The 9,670-nt window shown below is 41.4% G+C and overlaps 1 pseudogene; it reads left to right on the top strand.

The window, feature by feature from the left end:
* Positions 1-505: 505 nt before the first annotated feature.
* LOC107556175 (uncharacterized) lies at positions 506-6,212 on the top strand (annotated as a pseudogene).
* The last annotated feature ends 3,458 nt before the right edge of the window (positions 6,213-9,670 follow it).

Here is a 9,670-nt window from a genome sequence, read left to right as displayed (position 1 = left end):
AATCATGTAATACATAAAATAGTAACTGTAGTCTGATTCCAAGTATTTTAAAATGTAATTTAATCTAATTACAGGTACTTAATTTTTAGAATCTGATTATATAATACATTTACATGTAATCAGTTACTACCCAGCTCTGCTTATATATACTACTTATATTTGGTAATAATACTAGTGACCTCCGCTGAGCCCCCTGGCAATCCTGGGCTCCTAGAATCATTACTAAAAGGAAATTTCAGACTTTATATTTGACTTTACACATTTGATATATCAGGGATTCCTGTCTTCTGTAGGAAACTCATCGTCAGGCTAGTTTATGGTCATGTTTATTACCACAGTAATATGGTTTACGTGTAGCTTGTTAAATTATCATTACACACTTAACGTACAGGTATCTTTAATTTTGCTAGAGCTAATTGTCTGTTTCTGATTTTCATTTCAGAAAATGTATGCATATGCATACCCCTTTTTTCGACTCCAATCGGCAACATCAAGCCGACTCCTCATGGTGCCATCGGCGGAGATGAAATGCTTTGAAAATGTGCAGTCTGGAAGGGCCAAACCTAAGGAGGAGGTGCTGGTAGAGGCCAGTACTTTTGTCATCGCAAACGGTGGAGACCCCAGTGACCAGTTTTTAGTACCGGCTCACTGCAAACTGAGATTTAGATGGCTCCTGGAAAACTCCCTGGGGTGCACAGTGTACTTGGTTCTCAGCATTTACAAAGAGACAGAGCAGACAACCCCCCTGTCAGAAAATAAACAACTGCTCCTACAGTACACTTCACATATTAGAGAGATGGCAGAAGAAGTGGAGAAGTATGAGAGGAAGCAGGAAATACAAGCAGAAGCCCAGGCAACTGGAGACCAGGGCTGCTTGATGGTGGAGTTTGGTGACTTCCAGGGCCGGTCCATAAAATATGTTTATAAGGACCAGAGCAAGGAGGCCCAAGCCCTCATCAGGTACCTGGTTAAGAGAGATGCCAGACCCAACACCAGCATGGCCATTTTCAAGGCTTATGTCCTGAAAAGACAGGGTTCAGGGTTCTGCTGTGAGCACCAGTGTACGACAGCCTGCACCTCCACCTGCAACCTCCAGTGTCTCTGCACCTCCACCTGCAATCTCCAGTACCTCTGCACCTCCACCTGCAGCCATCTGAACTGCTGTACAGCAGACCGCCACTGTGAAAGCCCTGTTGGCGCATGGCAAACATTTGTCTCCTTCCCAGCTGGCACGAAAACTCATGTCACCAGTTAAACCCTGTGAGTAGGAGTGTGAATATTGAATTTTCCCTACAGCAGTTCTACATGTATTAATTTAGTGTTATGGCAAACTTGTCCACTTGCTGTTTCCAGATCCATTACTGCAGTCTACTTTACCTCCTCCAGCAGCAGAACCCCCAGCCAAACATTTGGCCTGAAGACAGCTTTTCGTTATTGGTAAGTAAGCACCATCTTACATATGTTTGTCTCCGTGTATTGTTCACAGTAATAGTTTTAACATTTGTGCTCCAGGCACTTCCGTTCCCATTGCTGAAGGTGATGATGAGGGGCTTGTATTTGCTGCATCACAATGTGAAGCACAGCTAAATACAGGTGTGGCATGACGACACAAATGCAAATATTATAAGAATGTTTTGTGAAAACACACTGAGAAGCATTATGTTTGGGAAAAAAATCATTTTAAAATATTTTTTTGTTTACAATACAGAATTATGTCACATCATGCCTCAAGCGGGATGCATACTTTGAGTGCACTTCTTCAAAACCTTAAGGATGTCCAAAGGTGTCAGTGTTTTTATTTTGGTTTCCAAACTTACCTGTTGTTAAACAATCACTGGATAACCTTTTTCACATGGCTTGCTCTACTCACTCACTCTTTAGCTCCCCCTGAGTAGACAGGATGGTGGAGATTCATTGTTCTAATGATTAGAGGGACATCTGATCCTCAATAAAGTGTACACTGTGTTCTTTGCTTCTTAACACTAGTACCATTTTCTTCTCTAATTATTAATACTTGTCCAAAATTACTGCTTTGGCTGCATTTATGGCATATTATTATCAAATGCAACAGTCATCCTTATACTGTTTTTGTTACTGTTCACTCAGAGGCCTGTGCTGGTTCGTCTCCATCATCGGAAACACCAGATGCTCCACATCATCAGCCACCAGCTGAGCTTCCATGTCACTGGAAAGATCATCTTCCACCTTTCCAGCATGAGTGGATCCGGAACACGCTATTTAAGGCCAACCCATGAACCGGCAAGCCAGAACTAGTGTCCCAGCTGAAGCTTTGGTGGTATCCTCTTCAGCCCCCTTTAAATTTACACTCAGCCGGCCACCTCACCCGACCTCTTCTTCTGTCGGCCCCTTTTCTTATGGATGCCGCTTAAGATGTGGTTAATTCCTCTTGCATGTGTTCACCCAGTAAGCACAAACTAATAGCAGCAGGACTTTACCATACTGTGCGCAAGGTCTTGGACATCAACGGGTGGTATGACCTTGCCACTGAGTATCTGAACCTGAAGTATCCTGCCTGGTCTAAGGACATCTTAAGACAACTGGATATGGGCCACCGCTGTCAGTTTCCAGCTTTGCTGACATACAGGTAATTCATAATGACAATCATTTATTGTTAGGCACTTTTATTTGTTATTTTTTACCAACCAAAGTATTTGCATGATTATACTGTTGTTTCCTTAGATACTCATGTGACAACCGGGTGCTGAGGATGATGAGGGAGAGGACACTGGGCAACAGTGTGATGGAACAGCACAGTGAGGCATGGACACAGCGTGTCTTGCAGTACATGACTGCCTGCGAACCATTCACAAGGTCCTCCCTTGTGCAGCTTCCTGTGTTTGCTGAGCCTCCTCTTTTACCTGCCCTACCTAAACCTAAGTGGCTGTTAGCCGTGTATGCCAGGGATGTTCTGGGGCGACTGCATGGGGTCATGGCCAAAATTTCATCTGTCTTTGGCTGTGTTCTCAAGATGGATTCCACAAAAAAGGTATAACAACCCTGTTTATATCCAGAAATTTGCCAGATATGGATATGTGTGTGTACAGAATGAACACAGTTTTTGACCAAAGGTTTTCCAAAGAAACTTGCCAGTGCTGCTTCAGAAACAGCTGGCTGGTGCACAAATGTGGGAAACTAGCACGGCCAGGTCCTTGTCTCTGTGCTGACTGCCGCTGAGGGACATGGACTGGACCCCATGGCTGCGGGCCTGATGAAACGCTACCGGGAGGCAGGAGAGGCAGCCCCAGAAGTAATGTACGTGGACAGAGATTGCTGCAGTCAGCACGGCCTGTCTCGGGTGAAGATCATGTTTTCGGAGTGGGATGAGCTTGTTGTGCGCCTCGACATCTGGCACTTCAGGCGGCGATTTGCTGCCGGTGTCACAACAGAGGCTCATCCACTCTACGGGATCTTCATGGCACGTCTGTCCGCGTGCATCTTTCAGTGGGATCCAGAGGATGTGGCTGCTCTTTGCCGTACAAAGGAGGGTGAGCTTGCGGCAATGAAGACTGGCCACAGCTCAGAAAGGGCGGTCAGTGCTCGCATTACCCTGGGGGAGTTGGCACTGCACTGCCGGAGGAGGACCAGGGGGGTGGAGGAGACCACCAGATTGATTGGATAACTGATTGATCTGTTTGACAGTGCGGACAGGAAGGACACTCTTGGACTTCTATATGGAAAGAACAGCGGAAGCATGTACAGTGTATCCAAGACCCAGAGAACTTTCCGCTCTACATGAAGACGGGGACACTGAAGAAAGGTGGTGTGGAGCTGTGCTTCTACAGGTGTGCCCGTGGCTCTACTTCCTTGGATTCATTCCACCTCCACCTGAACCGTTTTATTCCAGGTATTACATGCATATGGATTACTAATTTTTCTGTAAAAAATATAAGCACTGTAACTGCTTCCATTACTTTAAAGTAATGCCACATTAATAAATGTCACACTCTACAGTAATATTACAGTTCTGATGTCATAAGCATTGACAAAGCTGTCTTGCCTGACAAGTAACTGGTTATAATCACAATATTTTTGAATGTAATTACATAACTTTATTACATGTAACCAGTTACTTCATAGCACCTCATGTATTATACATATCTTGTACATATGTGACATTTAAAAGCCTTTTTTGTTTGGCAAACTGGTAAAACACTGACTCCAGTGCTCCAGAACCCAGAGGAGGAAGACAGGCTGCAAGGGGTTTGAGGAATAGAGCATGGAGGGCATCACAGTTCCAGTGCTGTATGAGGATGACCCCTGCCATGATCTCAAAAACAGCCCCTCATCTTAGCCTCTGCCTCAGTCCCCAGCATCACTGGCTGAGCCGTCCACATCATTTGGTGGAGAAGGACAGCATCTTGGCCCTGCCACTTCAGTGCTTTCACAGCCAGCTAGTAGCAGTCTCTCCAACGAGGCTCAGGTAAGACACTCTAAGGGCTTTATTTAATTTCATTCTCATTTTATTCCACATACACTACCAGTCAAAAGTTTTTGGACAATGTTTTTTTTAAAGAATTCTCTTCTGATCAGCAAGACTGCATTTATTTGATCCAAAATACAGCAAAAGCGGTAATATTGTGAAATATTTTTATTATTTAAAATAGCTGCTATTTGAATATATTTTAAAATGTAATTTATTCCTGTGATTTAAAAGCTGAATTTTTAGCATCATTACTCAAGTCACACGATTCTTCAGAAATCATTCTAATATTCTGATTTGCTGCTCAAAAAACATTTATTATTATTAGATTAAAAATAGCGGAGTGTTTTAGGTTTCTTTGATGAATAGAACTCTCAGAAGAAGAGCATTTATCTGAAATATAAATATTTTGTAACATTATAAATGTGTTTATCATCACGTTTGATCTATAATTTCAGAATTTAATAGTTCCAGTGCTGTATGAGGATGACCCCTGCCATGATCTCAAAAACAGCCCCTCATCTTAGCCTCTGCCTCAGTCCCCAGCATCACTGGCTGAGCCGTCCACATCATTTGGTGGAGAAGGACAGCATCTTGGCCCTGCCACTTCAGTGCTTTCACAGCCAGCTAGTAGCAGTCTCTCCAACGAGGCTCAGGTAAGACACTCTAAGGGCTTTATTTAATTTCATTCTCATTTTATTCCACATACACTACCAGTCAAAAGTTTTTGGACAATGTTTTTTTTAAAGAATTCTCTTCTGATCAGCAAGACTGCATTTATTTGATCCAAAATACAGCAAAAGCGGTAATATTGTGAAATATTTTTATTATTTAAAATAGCTGCTATTTGAATATATTTTAAAATGTAATTTATTCCTGTGATTTAAAAGCTGAATTTTTAGCATCATTACTCAAGTCACACGATTCTTCAGAAATCATTCTAATATTCTGATTTGCTGCTCAAAAAACATTTATTATTATTAGATTAAAAATAGCGGAGTGTTTTAGGTTTCTTTGATGAATAGAACTCTCAGAAGAAGAGCATTTATCTGAAATATAAATATTTTGTAACATTATAAATGTGTTTATCATCACGTTTGATCTATAATTTCAGAATTTAATAATAAATATATAATGATTTAAATATACTGACTCCAAGCTTTTGAATGGTATAGTGTATAATATAACAAAAGCTTTTTATTTCAGATAAATGCTGATATTTGATCTTTCTATTCATCAAAGAATCTGCAGAAAAACTGATTGAAACTGTTTTAAATATTGATAATATTAATTAAAAAAAAAATTTGGACAGCAAATCAGCATATTAGAATACTTTCTGAAGGATTATGTGACACTGAAGACTGGAGTAATGATGCTGAAAATTCAGCTTTGAAATCACAGCTTATATTTCACAATATTACTGCTTTTGCTGTATTTTGGATCAAAAACATGCAGGCCTGGTAGGCAGAAGAGACTTATTTAAAAAACATTAAAAATCTTACGGTCCAAAAGCATCTCTAGGTGGGACAAGGTCCAGAATCTGGCTCGTTACCTGGTGGGTCTTCGTGAGGCTCCTTACCTCACTGACCTGCAGGTGACAGATGCCATCCAGCTGTGGACAGCTCTCCCTGATACTGATAAACAGCGGGTCAACTATCAGCCTCAACTGACACATTGGCGCTTTAAGGCACCGAAGCAGTCCGGAGTCACACCGGGTGTGGAGAGTGTGAAACGGTGTCTGATTGGACATCCTGGGGGTCCAGCACAGTAGTCCAGCACCAGCCGCTTGGTTGAGGCCATTTGCATGAAGCTGTGTGCTTTACACAAGTCGCCGACCAAGAAGGCTGGAGTTTGCACCCCCAGGTGGTCTAAAATCCTCTTGGATTACCACCACATCCGAGAGCTGGTGCATAACAGTCGCAGGCTGATAGATGAAACAAGGATCCAGCTGTTTGAGGTAAACCAGAGGACACTCATTCAGTGGCAAGCAAGGCACAGTATTTGCTTCAAATTAACTGAATACTTCTAAAAATATATATAATACAAGTAATTTATTTTCAGGTTTCAGTGGCGGCAGAAGAATCAGGAAATGAGTGTCCTCGCTCAGGGACTGACTCCACCTTACCCAATTGCTGTGGCTGATATGCAGCTTCCTCCACCGAGGCAAAAATTGGATGAAGCCACATCAACATCAGGCCTAAAACATCAGTTTATCCTTCTGCCAAATCGAGAAGGACAGGCTCCTCTTCTGCGACCAGGTCGACGGCCCGCTGCTGCCACCAGGGAGTGTCCCATCGCACCTGCCCCCACAGCATCAGGAGTTGTGCAGCCCATTTCAGCACCTGGGTCATTGTTAAGCACACTAGTCCTTATCCATCTTAACATCTCTAACATTTTCTGGTGCTTCGACACCAAGTGCAGGCCCAGCTCCACCTGTTCCTGTGTCTGCTGCTCCTGTGTCCCGTTACACCCAGAGGAACAGGTGCCGGCGGGCCCTGGAGACGGAAAGCGGAGTCCACTAGAGGAAGTATGTGCGAGGGGTTATTTTTTACACGTGCAGCAAATGTGGGCAGCCCAAAACTAAAGAGTTTGGTCATAGCCGATATGGTAATGACACATTTTGCTTGCATGCCTCAAATGGCAAATCTTTAGATGACTGGTTGGCAGAACAGTGCCAGGGAAATAAATGTCAAACTCCACCTCTTCAGTAAATAATATCTTTCCTGTATACATTTTGTATATATAACATTGGCCCACTATTTCATATTGTCCTGTATATATTGTATGTATATATATATATATATATATATATATATATATATATATATATTAGGGGTGTAACGATTCATGTATTCGTATTGAACCATTTGGTACGAGGGTTTCGGTTCGGTACGTATTACAAACCGAACGACTCCTTGTACTAATCCTATTACATCTGGAAAATAAAAGAGCTTAAAGTGTGTGAAATACAAGGAAATGAGTGTCCTCGCTCAGGGACTGACTCCACCTTACCCAATTGCTGTGGCTGATATGCAGCTTCCTCCACCGAGGCAAAAATTGGATGAAGCCACATCAACATCAGGCCTAAAACATCAGTTTATCCTTCTGCCAAATCGAGAAGGACAGGCTCCTCTTCTGCGACCAGGTCGACGGCCCGCTGCTGCCACCAGGGAGTGTCCCATCGCACCTGCCCCCACAGCATCAGGAGTTGTGCAGCCCATTTCAGCACCTGGGTCATTGTTAAGCACACTAGTCCTTATCCATCTTAACATCTCTAACATTTTCTGGTGCTTCGACACCAAGTGCAGGCCCAGCTCCACCCAGAGGAACAGGTGCCGGCGGGCCCTGGAGACGGAAAGCGGAGTCCACTAGAGGAAGTATGTGCGAGGGGTTATTTTTTACACGTGCAGCAAATGTGGGCAGCCCAAAACTAAAGAGTTTGGTCATAGCCGATATGGTAATGACACATTTTGCTTGCATGCCTCAAATGGCAAATCTTTAGATGACTGGTTGGCAGAACAGTGCCAGGGAAATAAATGTCAAACTCCACCTCTTCAGTAAATAATATCTTTCCTGTATACATTTTGTATATATAACATTGGCCCACTATTTCATATTGTCCTGTATATATTGTATGTACATATATATATATATATATATAGGTACGTATTACAAACCGAAAGACTCCTTGTACTAATCCTATTACATCTGGAAAATAAAAGAGCTTAAAGTGTGTGAAATACAATGTTCTCAGTGCCACTGTGCTCAACAAGGCAGCCCAAACGACGCAACAGCCCCCAAAGAAAAACACACTGTTCCAGTCAGGCATAGGCTGGACTAGCTCGTTCGTTGGAATATGGCTAGTAACTCGGGCTGGACAATAATTCAATATCAATATATATGGCAATATAATTTTTTTCAATAACGGTGATATGATTTTTAAACACATTTCTGATATTTCGATATACATTACCAGTGTTTCTAAAAAATGCAATTTTTTATTTTTTTTTGACCCAGCGGTTGGGTTACTGCCCAGAAGTTTAGGTTAAACATTTAACCAAACTGTTGCTTGAAAACAACCGAATTGCTGGGTTTGTCCATATTTAACTCAGCATGTTTTAGAGTGTACATTGATTTATTTGTGGCATTTGACTTCTTTGAATAAACATGAGCACTACACGTTTCAAAATCAAAATGCAACGCGGGTGTTTTATATGAATGTATCTTTGAAGGGAACCAACTGTCTTCAGAAACGTTTCGATGGCATTTTCATTTTATTTGATAAAGTAGCGTTCATGAGCTCCAGAATCTCCAGAAACATGTTTTAGTTGTTATTCACATTGTGTTTTTGTTTTCTGCAGCTACTATAAGCACTTTTCATATTCTTTATCCTGGCTGAAGCACTTTTGTTTCAATATATGAGAATAATCAGCCTTTGTTATAGTTATAGTTATAATGTTATAGTTTAATGTTAAAGATATTAATATTATTAAGGTGAGCCTGAGAGTCTTACATTTATTTGACAGTGATTTCAAATTTTTGTTTGTATGAAGACTAAACACAAATAAAAGGTGAACATTAATTTTTTTTTTTTCAAAAATATTATACAGTTTTATAGGAGGAGGTTTCATATACTTGGCAATTTCATTTTTTCAGAAGTTTGTAGTTACAGACATTTGTTTTGGGCATTCTTGGCAGTTTTTTTTTTATTTTTTTTATATTGTTCCTATCGATATTAGTACTAATATGCTTTTTAAAAAAATGATATACACAAAATAATAAATATCAATCAATATAATGATATGTCATAGATAAAAATAAAGGCACAGTTGATTGCACACTTGACAATACACATGTGACAGATGCAGAGACGATCCTCTCTATATGCAAAGTACGCAAGCTGCGTAGGGCCCCCGAAACACCAGGGGGCCCCCTTGCTCTCAAAGATGATTTAATTTTAGTTTCGTTTTTGAATTTGGCCAGCGAAAACCGCTTATGTCATTTGTTTTAATGCGGTGCACTGTTGCCCTTTCTACGTAAAAATCAGTCAAATCATGTAACGTGAATGTCATACAGTGTCTTACTCGAGACAAAAAAAAAAATGAGTTGAAAGCGTACCGAGCTGCGGAAGAGACACATTTCTCAAGTGGACAAAGGCGTTTCATTCATTCATAACTCGTCATTCATAACCCCCACCCCCAGTTTTGCATAGGGCCCCCAGAAGTCTGG

The sequence above is a fragment of the Sinocyclocheilus grahami genome, unplaced genomic scaffold (genome assembly GCF_001515645.1).
Source record: "Sinocyclocheilus grahami isolate Dianchi unplaced genomic scaffold, SAMN03320097.WGS_v1.1 scaffold557.1, whole genome shotgun sequence".
NCBI classification, from domain to species: Eukaryota; Metazoa; Chordata; class Actinopteri; order Cypriniformes; family Cyprinidae; genus Sinocyclocheilus; species Sinocyclocheilus grahami.
Note: the sequence above shows the minus strand (reverse complement) of the source record. Positions and strands in the feature narration are given on the sequence as shown.